At 37.7% G+C, this 21,281-nt stretch overlaps 1 protein-coding gene across 8 annotated transcripts in view; it reads right to left on the reverse strand.

Annotated features, from left to right (window-relative positions):
* The window catches only part of MAP4K3 (mitogen-activated protein kinase kinase kinase kinase 3), a 175,929-nt gene that overhangs the window by 97,437 nt on the left and 57,211 nt on the right, over positions 1-21,281 (reverse strand). The window lies entirely within an intron of this gene.

A 21,281-nucleotide genomic window follows, 5' to 3' on the forward strand; every position in this document is an offset into this window, starting at 1 on the left:
AAGCAGCAATGGTGGGAGCAGGGAAATCATTCAGAAGGTTATATATCAATCCCTGGAGATGTGTACTGGCTTGTACCAGGGTTGGAGCAGTGACATGGTAAGATGTGATCACCAACTTGATCTATTTTAAAGATAGGGCCAACTGGTTCAGTCTGACTGGGAGCAGAGTATGAGAAAATGAGATGAGTTAAATACCACTTTCAAAAGTATGGTGTGAGCAACTGGAAAGATGGAGTTGCCATTCACTGAAATGGACTGACTCCCTTATTTCTGTAACATTAAATCTATGCTTTCCTGCTGAACTCACCATGTCTAGCACATGGTCAAGATTAAGGACAAGTATTTTGGAATCAAAATACTGAACTATGAAACTTGGTTTCACAATGTTCTGGTTGCATGATCTTAGGCAAATTCATTCATATTCACATTCTCTGAGCTCATGTTCCTCATTATGAAATGGAAATAACACTTTTCTCCCTCTGAAGGTTACTTCAAAAATTAAATGAAAGAAGTAGCTAGAACAAGGTCTCACACATGTTTAATAACTATTACCTTTACTACTGTCACCCAGTATGATTTGTTCTTTGTAACCCTACTTCCATTTCCCCCACGAATCCCCCACTTACTGTGCTTCAGCCACACTGGCTCCCATGCCCTCCCCTGAACACCATACACAGCTCCTGACTCAGACAGAGCCTGTGGACTTGCTATTCAGCTGCCTGCAAGGTTCCTTTCTGCTCAGCTGCCTTGATTTCTCACTTCCTCTAGGGCTCTACTCAACTGTTCCCTCTAAGTGAGACCTTCTCTGATAACCCCACATAAAATAGCAACTCACGACTACAATGCTACAACACCCTTACTCTGCTTTACTTTGCTCCACAGCACTCATCACATCTAATACACTCTGTTTATTTATTCTGCCTCCTAACACATAATAGGGGCATTCAGTCTGAAGGCAGTCTGAAGGACTTAATGAATTATTCTAGACGTACTAAGCAATTGAAACCCACGAGTGAAAAAATAAGGTAGTAGAATAGTGGAAATACAAAGTTCTCACTATCTGCAATATATATAATTGTGTTCTTGGAAAGCAAGAAAACAAAAATTAACTGAAAAAACAACCAGAAACAATAAAAAAAAAAAAATCAAGTCAACAAGTTAGAATACAAACATCAAATTAAATTACGTATCTAAAGATAAGCTTTAAAATGTGTAGGTTACATTTAAATAAAATATTTATAAGTATCTTTAGAGTTAAAAGATATGGAAAAAAATGGAAAAACATTTCACTTATGAACAAAATAATTTACTATGGTAAAGATGGCAACTGTCTCATGAATTTATCTCTGAATTAACGTAATTCCAATCAAAATACCAATTGAATCTTCCTTTGAACATAAAAAAATTATAACTAAATTCATCTGGAAAAAATAGACACAAGGGAACAATTCTGTAGTAGGCATTATTTTTAAATGAGTACCTCTTATTTAAAAATTGATACACCCAAAAGAACTCTCATCTTTTTGATTATTTGTCTATTTTGGATCATGTTAAAAGTCCTGTGACCAGAGAGACAGGGGAAAGAAACAAAAAGCATCCAAATTGGAAAGGAAGAAGTAAACTGTCTTTGTTTGCAGATAAGATGATCTTCTACAAAGAAAATTATAATAATTCCACAGGAAAACTGTCAGAATAAATGAATTCAGCGAACTTTTAGGATACAAAATCAACATACCCAAGCAATGAACAATCAGACAAGGAAATGAAGATCTCAATTACAATCTCATGAAAAAAAGAGTAAAATATTTAGGAATAAACTTAATCAAGAAGATGAAAGACTTGCATACTTAAAATCACAAAGTATTGCTGAAATAAATTAAAGACATAAATAAATGGAGACATCCCATATTCATGGATTAAAAGACTTAATATTGTTACAGTGTCCATAATTACCCAAGGTGATCTACAAATTCAGTGCAGTCCCAGTAAAAATCCCAATGGTAGTTTTGAAAAACAGAATTAGAAAAAACCCTAAAAGTCATATGAAACCATTATGAAGGACCTTGATTATCCAAAACAAGATACAAAGTTACAGTAATCAAAACCTTTTAGTACTGGCATAAAGACAGACCTCTAGACCAATGGAAGAGAATGGAGAACCCAGAAAAAAAACCCATATACATATGATCGATAGATTTTGAACAAAGGTGCCAAGACTACAGAATAGGGAAAGACTAGTCCCTTCAACAACTGGTGATGGGAACAATGGATATCCATACACAGAAAAGTGACATTAGATCTGTCTCTTATATCACGCACAAAAATCAACTGAAAATGGATTAAAGACTTAAACCCAAGACTAGAAACAATAAACTGCTAAAAGAAAACATACAGGGAAAACATCTTTAACACTGGTCTTGGAAATGACTTCTTGGATATGATATGGAAAGAACTAGGAACAAAAGCAAAAATAGACAAGCGCAACTACATTAAACTAGAAAGCTGTTGCAGGGCAAAAAAGGAACCTAAAGAATAAGAAATTTGCAAACCATATATATGATAAGAGATTAGTATCCAAAATATCTAAGTAACTCCTACAACTCAATAGCAAAAATAAACAAAAAACCCCAACAAAACAAAAACCCTTATTAAAAAAATGGGCAAAGGGCTTCAATAGATAATTCTCCAAAGAAGACATTACAAAGAGCCCAGAAGTATATGAAAACTTGTTCAACATCACTAATCAGAAGGAAAATGAAAATCCACACCTGCAAATCCACAAATGCAAAGCCACAATGAGGTATTAACTCACACCTCTTAGGACAGCAACTACAAAAAATAGTGAAAATAACAAGTGTTGACAAGGATGTGAAGAAATTGGACCATGTGTACACTCTTGGTGGAAATGCAAAATGATGCAGCTGCTATGGAAAACAGAATGGAGGTTGATCAAAAAATTAAAAATAGGACCATCATCTGATCCAACAATACCACTTTTGGGTATTTAACCAAAATAATTAAAATCAGGATTTTGAAGATATATCAGCACTCCCATGGTCACTCCCATGGTCCAGTGATGCATGAATAGATGAAGAAAATGTGATGCGCGTGCACACACACACACACACACACACACTGGAACACTATTCAACCACAAAAAGAAGGAAATTTTGGCATACACAACACTGATAAACCTTGAGGATGGACCCTGAGGACATGCTGAGTGAAATAAGTCAATCACAGAAGGATAAATACTACATAATTCACTTAAAAGGTATCTACAGTAGTCAAACTTATGGAAACAGAAAAAATATGGGGGTTGCCAGGATCTGGAGGCTGAGTGGGGTGGGAGTGGTGAAGAAGTGCTGTTCAATAGATTAAGAGTTTCAATCATGTTGGAGATCTTCTATATAGCCTAAGTTTACAGTTAGCAATACTGCTATAACTGGATTGCATGATATACTCAACAGCATATCATGTTATTGATATGCTTGATACACTTAAACATTTATTTAGAGGGTAGACCTAATGTTATGGTTTTTTTACATACAAACACACAGACACACACACAGTGTACTATGGCTAAAGGAAAAAATTTAAACTATGGGAATAAGTAAGGTTTCTCACACCCACGATATGGGTACTCACAAGTCTTCCTTCTATTTTAAACACAGAGAAATGGTAATATTTATCTATCCTATTATGTAAAAGCATTTTAATTATAAGATCAGTTTTAATTTATCTTTTAATATGATAACTGGTCCCTAGGGTCGTAAAGAGTCAGATATGACTGAAGTGACTGAGCACGTGCCATTCAAAGTACACAGTTTATAAACCCCATTTCATACTACAGAAACAATAAATGGAAATAATAATGTCAGTAAAACCATGGCTTACAACCCAGAGCTGTTGTGATTCCCTTAAATAAGCTGCCAATTATTATCACAAATTACCAGAATACCAGGAGATTCAATTACTATCTTAAGAGCACATGAGATCTAACGACTTGGTTTTAAAAAGATAAAATTGGCTTTAAGTAATAACGACATACTATTGTAAGATACTTTTTGTAAAACCACAAAACCAGCACCTAATTTTTGGTTTTTGGAGAAATAGTCAAATTATAAGTAATAATAAACTGTGGAAAATTCTGAGAGAGATGGGAATACCAGACGACCAGACCTGCCTCTTGAGAAACCTATATGCAGGTCAGGAAGCAACAATTAGAACTGGACATGGAACAACAGACTGGTTCCAAACAGGAAAAGGAGTATGTCAAGGCTGTATATTCTCACCCTGCTTATTTAACTTATACGCAGAGTACAGCATGAGAAATGCTGGGCTGTAAGAAGCACAAGCTGGAATCAAGATTGCCGGGAGAAATATCAATAACCTCAGATATGCAGATGACACCACCCTTACGGCAGAACGTGAAGAAGAACTAAAGAGCCTCTTGATGATAGTGAAGGAGGAGAGTGAAAAAGTTAGCTTAAAGCTCAACATTCAGAAACTAAGATCATGGCATCTGGTCCCATCACTTCATGACAAATAGATGCGGAAACAGTGGAAACAGTGTCAGACTTTATTTTTGGGGGCTCCAAAATCACTGCAGGTAGTGATTGCAGCCATGAAATGAAAAGACGCTTACACCTTGGAAGGAAAGTTATGACCAACCTAGATAGCATATTAAAAAGCAGAGACATTACATTGCCAACAAAGGTCCGTCTAGTCAAGGTTATGGTTTTTCCAGTGGCCATGTATGGATGTGAGAGTTGGACTGTGAAGAAAGCTGAGTGCTGAAGAACTGATGCCATTGAACTGTGGTGTTGGAGAAGACTCTTGAGAGTCCCTTGGACTGCAAGGAGATCCAACCTAAAGGAGATCCATCCTGGGTGTTCATTGGAAGGACTGATGTTGAAGCTGAAACTCCAATACTTTGGCCACCTCATGCGAAGAGTTGACTCATTGGAAAAGACCCTGATGCTGGGAGGGATTGGGGGCAGGAGGAGAAGGTGACGACAGAGGATGAAATGGTTGGATGGCATCACTGACTCAATGGACATGAGTCTGGGTAGGCTCTGGGAGCTGGTGATGGACAGGGAGGCCTGGCGTGCTGCAATTCATGGGGTTGCAAAGAGTCGGACATGACTGAGTGACTGAACTGAACTGAACTGAAGGAATACAAGGGTAAAACTTCTCTCTCTACCACACTTACCAATGAGAACCACAGTCTATTATGCATGGAGAGTTCTAATTTTGACATGCTTCAAGCTCTCAGACATTCTGGTTTTCTCTCACAAGACTTGATTTTAAATAAGTTTTTACTGGCTCTTGATCTAGTCTCGAGGCCATGAAGGCATAAACCACAATCAAATAAAACTCACTAAGCTATCATTCCCGAAAATCAAAAAAGTATGGCAAAACTATTCTCCCCACAAACTCAATTTTGACTTATATCTGCCTCTAATGTTAACATAGACAGTACCTCTTCCTTATCCATTGTCTTATCAGTCACATTTTAAGTCTCATTCTTTCACCCTAAAATCCTGCCCATCCCTGCCTACCATGCTACTCAAGTGTGGATGTTTTAATAGGAATAGGTCTTCTTACCAGGGGAGTCTCCCTTCTCCATCTATCCTGTGTATACTGACCACATCACTAACTTATTTTTTAAAAAATCCCATCATCCACAGGGTAGAGTCTAAATCTCTGTGCTATAACATTTATGGTTCTCCATAAACTATAATCAATCTGCTCTTCACATCTTATTTCCTTCTATATTTCCTATTTATTTTCCACTATGACAGAGCATAGGCACTAGTGTTAGTCACTCAGTTGTGTCTGATTCTTTGTGACCCCATGGACCACAGCCTGCCAGGCTCCTTTTTCCATGGAATTCTCTAGGCAAGAGAGGGAGTGGGCAGCCATTCCCTTCTACAGGGGATCTTCCTAACCCAGGAATTGAACCTAGGGGTCCCGCACTGCAGGCAGATTCTTTAGCATCTGAGCCACTGGGGAATCCAACAGAGCATACCGCTGTAGTTAAATCAAACGACACTGTTCCAAACAGGCCTAGTAAGTCAGCACCACCTCTGCTTTCACATCATCCTCATATGAAACACTGTCCATCCTCTTATACTGCCAGCAAAATCCCAGCCAGCCTTAGAGACTCAGCTGAACTGTTCTTTTCTTAATTACCCCAAGTGAAATGACTCTCACAACCTCTCTGGACCCACCAAGTGAATCAGGAGATATTATCTCCTCTGTTCTATCAGTATTCTTTCACACAGCATCTTGCCTAAATGGGCCCAATCGAGAGTATTTCATGAGAAAACAGCCAAAGCCAGCTACTCAGAGACCTGTGAAGTGATGACATTTTCCAGCCACAGCCACCACCATTCCTTATTGCCAGCCCCACTACTCACACACACACTCTGCTCAACGGGTGAAACTCTGCAATCAGGCTACTCCCACGCCCTCTCTGGTTGGTTACTTTTCACACTGGGTAACAAGCTCTTTGAAGGGAGGAACCACGTCTTTGTACCTTCTGTTCTAATTAAACTGAGTACTTAACAAATATTCACGAAGCTGAATCGCTGAAGTGACACAGGGTTGAGGAGGAGGAAGAAACTGCAGATATACGAAGTAAAAAGCCTTCTTTATTTTTGAACATTATTCCCTTGCCCTGTGTAAATATCTAATCTGACCAGTACAGTGGGCCTCAAGCTTACTGTGACAATAATGTGGCTCTAGTATGTTAAGGAGTGGCTAGGCGATCCATGGTTAACCTCTGAAAAGTAATGATCATGAATGATGTAACAGCTCTCTTCATGAAGGCCATAAACACCTGGCACTGAATAAACAACTGGTGGCAAGGGATTTAATCAAGCTCTCAGGGAGATGGGAAAGGTGCAGATAACTCATTTCCCTCCCTGCTCTCTGTGACGCGAGACGGAGGAGGAAAAAGCACTCTCCCAGCGCTCAGGACAGAGAAGGTTAATGTCAAAGGCTGGCAGGAAAGAAGATTCATAACATTTAACTCTGGCGACCCATGAAAGAATTGTGGAATGGGTCTTACTGGTACTTAGCCACACTTTAAAATTTTTGCTTTACAGTTTAATAAATATTGCTCTTCTGAAAACAAAACATCATACCTTATTTTCTCACGATGAATCTTCCTGCTTATCAATCTCAGTATTTTTCATGGTGTTGGAAAAGGAATGAGTTTCCCTACTTAGAAGAGTTGCTCCCATGAGCTGCTACCTAATCAGTGTTATCTGCCTGCATTTATATTCTACTTTAATAACTAAAGCTGTAAAAAATACCACAAATGAGTAACTACAAGCAACTTTAATTAAATTCTATTTCTTTAGTGTGAAGAACTAAAGAACAGCAGGTAAAGAGTCAAAGGAATCAGGTCCACAAACAAGATGAATGGCCTTGGGTAAATTACAAGCACAGTGCCTAGCTTCCCTGCAATAGGAAATGTAAGCATTAGGCTGAAGAGACTGTTCAAATGATACTTCTCTGCCATCAGGTATTTTCTACTTCAAGTTCTGAAAATTGTAAAAAAAAATGTGACCACCATCTATCTATGACCTAAAAAGTATCTTCTGGCTCTAAAATAGACTTTAAAACACAAGAAAAAAGATAAGAACTCGAAAGTGAAGTCTGAAAGTACTGGGTTGATTTGGGTTTTTCCGTAAGATGTAGAAAAACCCTAACGAACTTTTGGGCTAACCCAATACCTATCTGTGCATTCTGTTCTATTAGCAGGCTCTGCCACAAGTGTTCATTTGGATCCCTTTTAAACTTTCTTTTAAAGTAAGTCTCAAGAGCTAGCAGTGTACTAGCTCCATCATCCTAACAACCATAAAAACAAACCTGCAGTCTGACAAGAGCAGGTTTACTGACCCGCTGCAACAAGGAAGACTGCACACCAGGGGAATCTTCAGCTGTCTTACAAAATGAAGGAAAAAGAGTAGTTATAAGATTTGGGGAAGAGTAGTTGGCCTTCCCTGGTGGCTCAGATGGTAAAGAAGCTGCCTGCAATGTGGGAGACCTGGGTTGGGAAGATCCCCTGGAGGAGGGCATGGCAACCCACTCTACTATTCTTGCCTAGAGAATCCCCATGGACAGAGGAGCCTGGCAGGCTACAGTCCATGGGGTTGCAAACAGTTGGACACAGCTGAGTGACTAAGCACACAGTATGAAAGCTGTAAGACTTACAACTATAATAATATTTAAAGTAGTTATAGAAGAGTAGAGTATAGGGCTTCCCAGGTGGTGCTATGGTAAAGAATTCGCCTGTCAACACAGGAAATGTAAGAGATGCTGGTTCAATCCCGGGGTTGAGAAGATCCCCTGGAGGAGGGCAGGGCAACTGACTTCAGTATTCTTGCCTGGAGACTTCCATGGTCAGAGGTGCTCGGTGGGCCACAGGCCATAGGTCGCAAAGAATCAGACACGAGTGAAGTGACTTAGCATGTACACAGAGTCCAGGTGAAATTTACATAAAGCTGTGTTTTGATAGGCTTAGAGCAAAGCAGAGCTGTGTGTAAAGGGTCTACTTCAGGACTGGACTGCAGAGTGAACCAAGATCCTCTTTCCCCAGGAACTACAAAGTTAAGACAGAAGTGGATGCTGCGTCCAGAAACCCCTTATCTGGAGCTGTGAGTCTTGGCTGTAAATTAAGACCACTACTCTATGTCAGGGAGACCTAGATTCTCCAGGCAAGAGTGGGATGTTTTATTCTTCCTGATATAATTATATACAAGTCAAGTTTCTGACAGTCTGAGTTTCCAAAACAAAGTTTTTCAGTGAGTTGGCAAGCCACAGTCATTTAAAGACAGGGTTTGTTATGACATTTTACAGCTCTACCATTCTTGGGAGAAATATTGTTTCTTGTTGAGTTTGAGGTTTTATCTATGTCTGCTATTCCAGCCTGATAAATGGCCAAATTCTGACTTTCTCTGCTATTTAAGATTCCTGTCTCCATTTTATGTCAGCGTGTAAAAGAACAGCTTGCTAATTAAACTGATTACATTATGCTCTTCAGAAAAGTTTGTTTGCCAATTTATCTTTTGTTTATTATACAGCAATTTCTCTATGAAAGATATCCAACTTCAGCAGATACACTGGTTTTGAAGAAACATTATCTTACCTCAGTGAAGTTCATGTACTCATTTAATGTGTTAGCTTGTTTCAATTAGTGTAATGTCCTCAAGGTCCATCCACGTTGCTGCAAATGGCAGATTTCCTTTTCTCTCTTGGCTGAACAATACTCCATCATGTATATATGTATACACATGTGCACACACACCCATATCTTCTTTATCCATTCATCCACAGACACTTAGGTTGTTTCTTTATCTGGACAGTTGTGAATAATGACATAGGAGTGCAGGTATCTCTTTGATATCCTTTCATATCCTTTTGATATATACCTAGAAGTGGGACTGCTGGATCACACTGCAGTTCTATTTTTCATTTTTTAAGGAATCTTTGTAGTGTTTTCCACAGGGGCTACACCAATTTACATTTCCACCAACGGTGCACAGGGGTGCCCTGTTCTCCACCTCCTCACCAACATTTATCCCTTAATAAAAAATGGGATATTTTTATGATAAAAATCTAAAAACCTTCTACACAGCAAAGGGAACCTCAAGAAAATGAAAGACAGCCTACAGCATGGGAGAAAATATCTGAGAATCATATATCAGGTAAGAGGTTAATATCCAAAAAAATATATAAAAAACTCATAAAAGTTAATGGTAAGAAACCCTGAACAATCTGATTTAATAATGGACAGAGGAACTGAACAGATATTTTTCTGAGGAAGACACACAAATGGCCAACAAGTATATAAAAGGTGCTCAACATCATTAATCACCAGGGAAATACAAACAAACCACAATAAGATATCACCTCATGTCTGTCAGAATGGTTATCATAAACAATATAAAAGATAACAACTATAGATTAATTTTTATTGTGAAGATCTCTGGGACTACAATATAATTTATAAAACATCAATAAAATGTAAACTTTGTTAGAAGCAACTGGTCTTAAATGGAAACTGGACTTTCTTCTATACTGGTGTATTATGAGAGTACAGTAAATATTAAATTTGTATTAGCAGTATTTCAAGTAAAATGCCAGAAGTCACTGGTCTGCATTACATACTGGGAATCAAGAAGACTTTCTGCAGGAAGATGAGATCATGAAGTGACATTATCTGGGTAATGTTGTTCTGTTTCCTATAAAAGTATTAATATTTCTATCTCTCATCAAATACTTGTCTTAGTATTGCTCAGGTTTTTTTTTTTTTTTACCCACTTCATGAGTAAGGCTTAAAATAAATTTACAAATATATTTTTGTTATCCTCTGAGAGTTTGGGGAAAAGGTAACATGGATGGATAATTTATATAATGGGGCAGGAAATGCACTAATGAGCAGTTTTTAAAATAGAGACAAATTTACCTACCGAGGGGTAGTACCCTAGTTCCCTTAATACTAATTTCTAAAGAAAAGTTCTTTAATAGGTAAAGATTGATGACATATTGTTTCTAGGTGATATTCCAGTGACAGTTCTTGAATAGCAGCATAGGTAAGTCAATGGGCCTAATAAAAACGGTTGATTTCCAACTTCAATTCGGTAGTCAACACTGTACAACAATTCCATCACTGTTAACTGGTCAGTTCCGTCTATTTTCTTACCCAGGTTCAAATCCTCATAATAAAAACACTCAAAGTGCCTCATGGGGTAGACTACTGTTTGTGCCTCCAAAAGCCATTCTTTTCTTCTTCTTGGACACGCTAATGACCACATTTCCCTTTCCTTCTTCTTGGACATGCTAATGACCACATTTCCCTTTCCTTCTTCTTGGACATGCTAATGACCACATTTCCCAGCCTCTTCCATTTCCTTTGTGCATTTCTGCAGCCATTGAAGTTAACTTCTAGCAACAAAATGAGCAACAAAAATGAGCAGAACTGGTCTGTGACTTCCAACCTCACTTTTTTAAAAGAAAAGTTACTTGTCTTAAAATATCTCTCTCTATACCTGCAAGCTAAAGATGGACATACCAGTGACCCAACCTCACATCAGCAGATGAATGAGGGCTCCCACTGGGTGATGCCATAAAACACAAGGAACATGCATCCTTGAACAACCTCATGGAACAGAACTGAATTACCAACTTGGGTTCACCTGAGAACTGTTATATGAGAAAGAAACAAATGACTGTTTTGTTTAGGTCACTGTGTTTTGGGGTTTTCTGCTATAGCAGTTAACCTGAATGTAATATGCTTCTTTTAAAGAATGTTTAAAATTTGATAGCTGATTTACAATTTGTGCCAATTTCTGCTGCAGAGCAAAGTGACTCATTTACACATATATACACACTCTTGTCCTAACACCCTTCTCAATACACCTCTTCACTGCTCTGTTTCTAATACGAATGTACATTTCAAGTCATCTGCCACATTACTACCAGATATCTTTTAAAACACAGACTAAACATTAGTCCTCTCCCTAATAATCTGTGATCCATGGCTCTAGACTTTCTGGCATGGAACAAAGGTATTATGGTACATAATCTGGCCCTTAGTATCCTTCTGGTTTCTACCCTTTATGATCCACTCCCATCCTGGACCATGCCCCCTTTTCCCCATGAAGGTTCTTTAGCTCCAGCATCACTAGACTTCAGCTTTTTCCAATGAACAGAAAAACAAAACATAACTTTGTAAAGTGAAAGACAGAGGAGGTAAAGAAAATTAAATCTGACTGAGCAGCCAAAAAAAGGTGTGAACAGACAGTATATACACACATGTGCACTAAAGTGATTAATGTCAGGGCATGTTCTTTCTGAGAAGGATTTGAAGGTGCACTGATTATCCAGTGGCTGAAATGTCAACAGCATCAACATCCACAAAAAAACCAAAATAAGTAGCTATTTAAATTATATGGATAATATACACTTTTTATTGAGGTGACATCTGTATAACGAAGTGTCATTTAGTTTAGTGGCATTGAGTATATCACGACATTGTGCCACCATCATCTCTATCTAGTTTCAAAACACTTTATCGCCCCCAAAGGTGACCCCACACCCACTAAGCAGTCACTTCCCCTTCCTCCCTCTCCCCAGCCCCTGGCAACAACAAACTAGGTTTCTGTCTCTTTGGATTTACTTACGCTGTATATTTCATATAATAATAAATGGAATATACAATAGGTGACCTACTGTGTTTCACTTTTTTCATTTAGCATAATGTTTCTGAGGTTCATCCTTTTTGTAGTTTTATCAGTATGGATGATATAAATTTTACAAGCAGGAATATTTGTAAATGCAACATACTGAAACCAACCTAAAGGCTCACACATAGACCAGTGACTGAATTAACTACAGTATATTCATATGATGGAGTAACTATACAGAATGAGAATTAATGTGGAATGATTTCTCAGACATAATGTTAAATGAAAAAGGCAAAATTCAAAGGGATAGCTATAGTATGCTTTAGCTATCTACCTTTTGTGAAAAAACAGAAAATAAGAAAATATTCAAGTACTGCTCATTTGGGTAAACAAAACAACACAACATGGAAAGGATGATCTAAGACCATAAACTGTGGTTATCAACAGGGGATGAGCGGGAAGAGAATAAAAAAGAAGAATGCTGCTTCCCTAAATCATGTTCAAGTTTCATGTACTTCACAAATATTCTAAAGGAATGAAATCAAAGATGAATACAAACAGAAACAAATGAACTGGTCAGGTTTTCATGGGGTAAAATGTGTTCCCTCAAGAGATACGGTGAAATCAACCTCCAGTACTTCTGAATGTGATCCTGTTTGGAAATAAGGTCTTTGCTGTAATCAAGTTAAGATAAGGCCTTTATGGTGGTCTCTATAGCTGGTGTCTTCACACAAAGGAGAAATCTGAACATGGGGTTTCCGCTCTGAGATGATGGAGGTAAGGACTGGAACCATCTATAAGCCAAGGAATACCAAAATTGTTGGCCATATTTTTCAGAGTTCTCAGTAGGAACCAACTCTGCTGACACCTTGATTTCCAACTTGTAGCCTCCCCTGTTAGAGAATAAACTTCCGCTGTTTCAAGCCATCTAGTTTGTGCTACTTTGTTATGGCAGCCTGGAAACATAAATCATACAGACTTCAAAAGAATAACATAAGCAATTCTGAAAGGGAGAAGGAGGAGAACCAGATTTTAGAATAATCTATGCCCTCAGCCTAGAGATCACAGAATTCTAAACACTGACCTCCAGTTAGTAGCTGAGTTCTTTCTGAAATTACTTTTATGTTCAAGGATTAAGCAAATAAATAAATATACTATTGATAATGGAAATGAAGTTTCTCTCTGTTGGAGAAAGAAGTTACACATATGGAATGGAGAGAAGAGTATTAGATTGGCATTGGAGATATAAGTGTGAAATCATGGTTTTCAACAAAGATAAATGGGGGTGGGGGAGGGAAGAGGTGTGTGGGTATATATGTATTTATGTGCGCATATACACACCTGTTTCCTGGCTCTATCCCTGAAGACAACCCCTTAGAAACCATGCATCAGTAGCAATAAACAGGCCCAGCATTCAAAACAAAGGCTCAGGAACTCTTTCAGATTAAAACAAACAAACATACTGTGAGACCTGGCAACTGATTCCAACATATCCTCCTAGATTTTCTTTTTTCTAAAAACATACTACTAGGGCAACTGACAAAATCTGAGTAAGAACTGTGGATTAAATAACAGCCCCATAGCAGCATTAATTTCCTGATTTTGATCATTGTACTGTTATGTAAGGCAATGAATGACATTCCATTGTTTTAAGGAAATACACACGAAAAGTATTCAGAGGAAGTAGGTATTTTAAATATGGGAAAAGAAATATTGAGAAATCTAGATGAAATATTAAAATTCTTTGTACTATTCTTTCCAATTTTCCCTAAAGTCTGAAATTACGTTAAATAAAACTGTAACAACTTAAAATTTAATTTAACATTGAAAATAATGAGCAATGAGCTCTATAGTAGAGATGCAAACTTTCAAAAAATATTGCTGGAGAACTGGGAATTGTTCTAAAAATTCCAGGAAGCATCTGTAAGGCAATATATTGAATACATAATAGCACAGGCTCTAAGAAAACATAAACTTGGATTTGAATTTGCTCCTCTGTTATACAGTCCTAGGCAAATTAATCTTTCTGTGTCTCTATTCTATGAGATGGGGATGATAATACCATACCTACTGCACTGCGTCTCACTATGAGGATTAATTGAGACAACACACATGAAGAGCTCAGTGTAGGGTCTGGCACACTGTCCTAAGCAAGCATCCAAAAAGTGGCTACTGGAACTTTTATCATCATTAGCATTATTGTTGTTGTTATGTGAGTTTGTGAATTTAAGGAAAATAATTCCACCATCTAGAAAAACATTAATAAGAAAGTTAATTTCTGTTAAACCAAGTTCTGCACATCATCATTATTTTCTACTGATTTCTGGGCCTGTTTGAATTCTGCCAGCGGCTTCCCAAGTGGCACTAATGGTAAAGAACCTGCCAACCAATGCAGGAGACATGAGACGTGAGTTTGATCCCTGGGATAGGAAGTTTCCCCTGGAGGAGGGCATGGCAATCCTTTCCAGTATTCTTTTCTGGAGAATTCCAAGGACAGAGGAGCCTGGCAGGCTACAGTCCATGGGGTCACAAAGAGTTGGACATGGCCAAATTCTCCTCTGTACCTTCTCTGATATAGAAGACAATTATGATAGCTGCACTTTCCAGGTTTTTAATTTTAAAAGGACCTATCAGTATTTCAGAGCCTATTAACGTTATTCTAAGTATCTCCAATAGTTCTAAGCATGTGTAAGAGTACATGTGTGTGTATGAGAGACTCTGGGAAAAGTAATGTTACCTTATACAACAGCTACAGACTTTAAAGACTAAATTGGATATATCAAAGATTCAAACTAAACATATAAAAAGGGCTCGTTTGTTTATTTGGTGGTGGTGGTGGTGGTGGTTTAGTTGCTAAGTCATGTCTGACTCTTGTGACCCCATGGACTGTAGCCCGCCAGGCTCCTCTGTCCATGGGAGTCTCCAGGCAAGAATACTGGAGTGGGTTGCCATTTCCTTCTCCAATACATTAAACTACTTAATTTTCACATCAATGCTATGAAGTATAAACTACTGCTACCCCTACTGTGCAGAAAGGAAAAATAGGTAGAGCAGTTAAGCATCTGCCGAGGTCACACAGTTCACTGTGACAGAGCCTCAATAATAATCTAAGCATTTTGGGTCCAAAGCCCACATTCTTAACCACTATACCATATGTGCTTTGATCTCCACTACCCATCATAGAAACAACTGGGCTTCAAACTAAGCACTTACTTAGTAACTTTAACTTTTCAGAACATAAATGAGAATCAGGCATTCACAAAAAGGTACCATGAGAAGACAAGAGAGATGATGCAAAGTTCAAAGGAAAGTTCTTCTGACAAATTCATAGCATGCTATTTTTCATCAGATACAATTCTAACAAACCTGACTGTCCAATCTTCTGGCCAACAATGCAACAGAAACAAGCAGACAGAGGAGGTGGATATAAAGGGCTAGACTTAAAAATCAACAAAGGTGCCTTATCATTTTATCTTAATACAATACATTGTCAGTAAATATTAACTGATGTAAAGAGAAGCAACCAGGGGATTCCCTGACAGTCCAGTGGTTAGGATTCTATTAAGTTGCTCAGCACGGCCATCAGAGAGATGGGAGTAGGGAGGAGCGGGGGCAACTAGTGACAGTGAGTGGGCAAAGGTCACCATTTAGAGCCTTTTTCTAAGAGGCAGAGAGATGTTCATTTATTTGTCATGAGCTGCTGAAGACAACTTGTAACTATTAGTTACATTATGATAACTATCCTACTCTCAGCATGCTATTTGAGATGAAATGCATGTGAGAAATACTTACAGATAATGGTTAAAACAACTTTGGCAATTTAAATGGAATTTTAGAAAATTCACCTCTATGAAAACCTTTCTTTTCCAAAGTCACTGAGTATCTTATATTATTGTATCTACTTCTGATATCCAAACAATACCATTATCAGCCGTTATGTTACTCTTCATCAAAATCTATACAAAAAATTTAAACAATTTTGCCCAAATAAGGTTTCACTTAGCTTCAGGTTCAGACTGGATATCAGTTATCAAGAAAAAAGGGGAAAACAACTACTTTGGATGCAAATTCTTAAAATTCTTTTCATTACACTTGACTATTTCAGGTTTAGTTTTTGTTTTTCAAAATGTCAAAGACTAATATTCTAATATTAGAATTCTAATTCAGAAAAATGAGTACATAACACTACCAATGAAGCTGTCCTCTTCTACCACATTCCAAATCAAACCTGAATCTTTTTTTTTTTTTTCATTGCAGTAGTTTTTGTCATACATTGAAATGAATTAGCCATGGATTTACATGTATTCCCCATCCCGATCCCCCCTCCCACCTCCCTCTCCACCCGATCCCTCTGGGTCTTCCCAGTGCACCAGCCCCGAGCATTTGTCTCATGCACCCAACCTGGGCTGGTGATCTGTTTCACCCTAGATAATATACATGTTTCGATGCTGTTCTCTTGAAACATCCCACCCTCGCCTTCTCCCAGAGTCCACAAGTCTGTTCTATACATCTGTGTCTCTTTTTCTGTTTTGCATATAGGGTTATCGTTACCATCTTTCTAAATTCCATATATATGTGTTAGTATACTGTAATGGTCTTTATCTTTCTGGCTTACTTCACTCTGTATAATGGGCTCCAGTTTCATCCATCTCTTTAGAACTGATTCAAATGAATTCTTTTTAATGGTTGAGTAATATTCCATGGTGTATATGTACCACAGCTTCCTCATCCATTCATCTGCTGATGGGTATCTAGGTTGCTTCCATGTCCTGGCTATGATAAACAGTGCTGCGATGAACATTGGGGTGCACGTGTCTCTTTCAGATCTGGTTTCCTTGGTGTGTATGCCCAGAAGTGGGATTGCTGGGTCATATGGTAGTTCTATTTCCAGCTTTTTAAGAAATCTCCACACTGTTTTCCATAGTGGCTGTACTAGTTTGCATTCCCACCAACAGTGTAAGAGGGTTCCCTTTTCTCCACACCCTCTCCAGCATTTATTGCTTGTAGACTTTTGGATAGCAGCCATCCTGACTGGCGTATAATGGTACCTCATTGTGGTTTTGATTTGCATTTCTCTGATAATGAGTGATGTTGAGCATCTTTTCATGTGTTTGTTAGCCATCTGTATGTCTTCCTTGAAGAAATATCTGTTTAGTTCTTTGGCCCATTTTTTGATTGGGTCATTTATTTTTCTGGAGTTGAGCTGGAGGAGTTGCTTGTATATTTTTGAGATTAATCCTTTGTCTGTTGCTTCGTTTGCTATTATTTTCTCCCAATCTGAGGGCTGTCTTTTCACCTTGCTTATAGTTTCCTTTGTTGTGCAAAAGCTTTTAAGTTTCATTAGGTCCCATTTGTTTATTTTTGCTTTTGTTTCTAAAATTCTGGGATGTGGGTCATAGAGGATTCTGCTGTGATGTATGTCGGAAAGTGTTTTGCCTATGTTCTCCTCTAGGAGTTTTATAGTTTCTGGTCTTACATTTAGATCTTTAATCCATTTTGAGTTTATTTTTGTGTATGGTGTTAGAAAGTGTTCTAGTTTCATTCTTTTACAGGTGGTTGACCAGTTTTCCCAGCACCACTTGTTAAAGAGGTTGTCTTTTTTCCATTGTATATCCTTGCCTCCTTTGTCGAAGATAAGGTGACCATAGGTTCGTGGATTTATCTCTGGGCTTTCTATTCTGTTCCATTGATCTATATTTCTGTCTTTGTGCCAGTACCATACTGTCTTGATGACTGTGGCTTTGTAGTAGAGTGTGAAGTCAGGCAGATTGATTCCTCCAGTTCCATTCTTCTTTCTCAGGATTACTTTGGCTATTCGAGGTTTTTTGTATTTCCATACAAATTGTGAAACTATTTGTTCTAGTTCTGTGAAAAATACCGTTGGTAGTTTGATAGGGATTGCATTGAATCTATAGATTGCTTTGGGTAGTATAGCCATTTTGACAATATTGATTCTTCCAATCCATGAACACGGTATATTTCTCCATCTGTTTGTGTCCTCTTTGATTTCTTTCATCAGTGTTTTATAGTTTTCTATGTATAGGTCTTTTGTTTCTTTAGGTAGATATACTCCTAAGTATTTTATTCTTTTTGTTGCAATGGTGAATGGTATTGTTTCCTTAATTTCTCTTTCTGTTTTCTCATTGTTAGTGTATAGGAATGCAAGAGATTTCTGTGTGTTAATTTTATATCCTGCAACTTTACTGTATTCATTGATTAGCTCTAGTAATTTTCTGGTAGAGTCTTTAGGGTTTTCTATGTAGAGGATCATGTCATCTGCAAACAGAGAGAGTTTCATTTCTTCTTTTCCTATCTGGATTCCTTTTACTTCTTTTTCTGCCCTGATTGCTGTGGCCAAAACTTCCAAAACTATGTTGAATAGTAGTGGTGAGAGTGGGCACCCTTGTCTTGTTCCTGATTTCAGGGGAAATGCTTTCAATTTTTCACCATTGAGGGTGATGCTTGCTGTGGGTTTGTCATATATAGCTTTTATTATGTTGAGGTATGTTCCTTCTATTCCTGCTTTCTGGAGAGTTTTAATCATAAACGGATGTTGAATTTTGTCAAAGGCTTTTTCTGCATCTATTGAGATAATCACATGGTTTTTATCTTTCAATTTGTTAATGTGGTGTATTACATTGATTGATTTGCAGATATTAAAGAATCCTTGCATTCCTGGGATAAAGCCCACTTGGTCATGATGTATGACTTTTTTAATATGTTGTTGGATTCTGTTTGCTAGAATTTTGTTAAGGATTTTTGCATCTATGTTCATCAGTGATGTTGGCCTGTAGTTTTCTTTTTTTGTGGCATCTTTGTCTGGTTTTGGAATGAGGGTGATGGTGGCCTCATAGAATAAGTTTGGAAGTTTACCTTCTTCTGCAATTTTCTGGAAGAGTTTGAGTAAGATAGGTGTTAGCTCTTCTCTAAATTTTTGGTAGAATTCAGCTGTGAGGCCATCTGGTCCTGGGCTTTTGTTTGCTGGAAGATTTCTGATTACAGTTTCGATTTCCTTGCTTGTGATGGGTTTCTTAAGATCTTCTATTTCTTCCTGGTTCAGTTTTGGAAAGTTATACTTCTCTAAGAACTTGTCCATTTCTTCCAAGTTGTCCATTTTATTGGCATAGAGCTGCTGGTAGTAGTCTCTTATGATCCTCTGTATTTCAGTGTTGTCTGTTGTGATCTCTCCATTTTCATTTCTAATTTTGTTAATTTGGTTCTTCTCCCTTTGTTTCTTGATGAGTCTTGCTAATGGTTTGTCAATTTTGTTTATTTTTTAAAAAAACCAGCTTTTAGCTTTGTTAATTTTTGCTATGATCTCTTTAGTTTCTTTTGCATTTATTTCTGCCCTAATTTTTAAGATTTCTTTCCTTCTACTAACCCTGGGATTCTTCATTTCTTCCTCCTCTAGCTGCTTTAGGTGTAGAGTTAGGTTATTTATTTGACTTGTTTCTTGAGGTAGGCCTGTAATGCTATGAATCTTCCCCTTAGCACTGCTTTTACAGTGTCCCATAGGTTTTGGGTTGTTGTGTTTTCATTTTCATTCATTTCTATGCATATTTTGGTTTCTTTTTTGATTTCTTCTATGATTTGTTGGTCAAACCTGAATCTTATCAGTCTTCAAGAGCTAACTCCCAACCCACAGAAGACCACATTAAGAGATTCTATTGTGAGATAACTGGCAAAACCTAGGTTGAGGGGGGATGTTCCGTAGGACAAATGAGTAAGTTTCCTTAAAAAGGCAGGGGGGACAAGGGAAAAAATAAAAAAGAAGTGAAGGCAGAACCTATAGACAGAAAAGAAGTTTGAGACATATCAACTAATTGCAACATGTGAAACTTTTTCTTATTAAGAAGCTATTATTGATATTGTTAAGAGATGACAATGGTATTATGATTATATTTTTATAAACTATATTAAGGCATATTTTAAAATAATCTAATTCATACATGGCTATCCCGGTGGCTCAGCAGTAAAGAATTCACCTGCCAATGCAAGAGGCACAGGGTGATCCCTGAGTTGGGAATATCCCTTGGGAAAGGAAATGGCAACTCATTCCAGTATTCTTTCCTGGGAAATCCCATGGACAGAGGAGCCTGGCGGACTACAGTTTGTGGGGTTGCGATGAGTCAGGCACAACAAGAACTAAACTACAGCAACAATTAATCCATATCAAGTGCATAATTCAAAGATTTTTCTTTAGTAAATTCACCTAGTTGTGCAACCATCAGTATAAATCAATTTAAAAATATTTCCATTAACCAATAAGACCCCTCACATCCATTAACTCTTAATCCCTCCTTACACACACACACACACACCAGCCGACTAATCCTCTTTCTGACTCTGTAGATCTGCCTTTTCTGGACATTCCACATTAACAGAATTGGCTGGCTCCTTACACTTTACAATTTTTAAGGATCATTAATGTCACAGCATGTATCAAGTTTGTTTCTTTTTCTTGCTCAACAGCATTCCATTGCATTGTATAGACATATTTTGTCTATTCATTCACCAGTTGATGGGCAGTTAGGTTGGTGCCAACCTCTGCCTATTAAGAAAAACATTGCTGTGTAGGTAGATACACAGGAGTGGAGCTGCTAGGTCCTTATGGCAAAGTAATAAACTTTCCAAGAAATTTTTAAAGTGTTTTGGATATTTTAGCTTATTTAACCCCTACAACAGCCTTAAGAGGAAGCTATTACTATTATCCCCATTTTAGGGGTGAGGATACAAAGGTCCATCCAAAAAGCCTAAGCAATGTGGTCAAGCGAGACGAGAATCAAAGTAGCTTGGCTTTAGAGTCTGTGGTTGTAACCACTGGGCCATATACTTCAAGCTCACTGGCAAGTTTAACCTTTCTCACAAGACATAAACAAATTAAAGAAATTTAATATAAAAATTCAGGTGGCTTCTAAGAACACAAAATGAGAGAGTCTAATGTTAATTAAATTTAAGTGTGTATCTCATAACATATATATGGTAGTAATTTTTGTTATCTCTGAGTGGCAGAGTAGGAATACATTTGTTTCTTTTTATTTAATTGTATTTTCATTTATTATAGTGATATGGATCACA

The sequence above is a fragment of the Odocoileus virginianus genome, chromosome 2 (genome assembly GCF_023699985.2).
Source record: "Odocoileus virginianus isolate 20LAN1187 ecotype Illinois chromosome 2, Ovbor_1.2, whole genome shotgun sequence".
Lineage (NCBI taxonomy): Eukaryota > Metazoa > Chordata > Mammalia > Artiodactyla > Cervidae > Odocoileus > Odocoileus virginianus.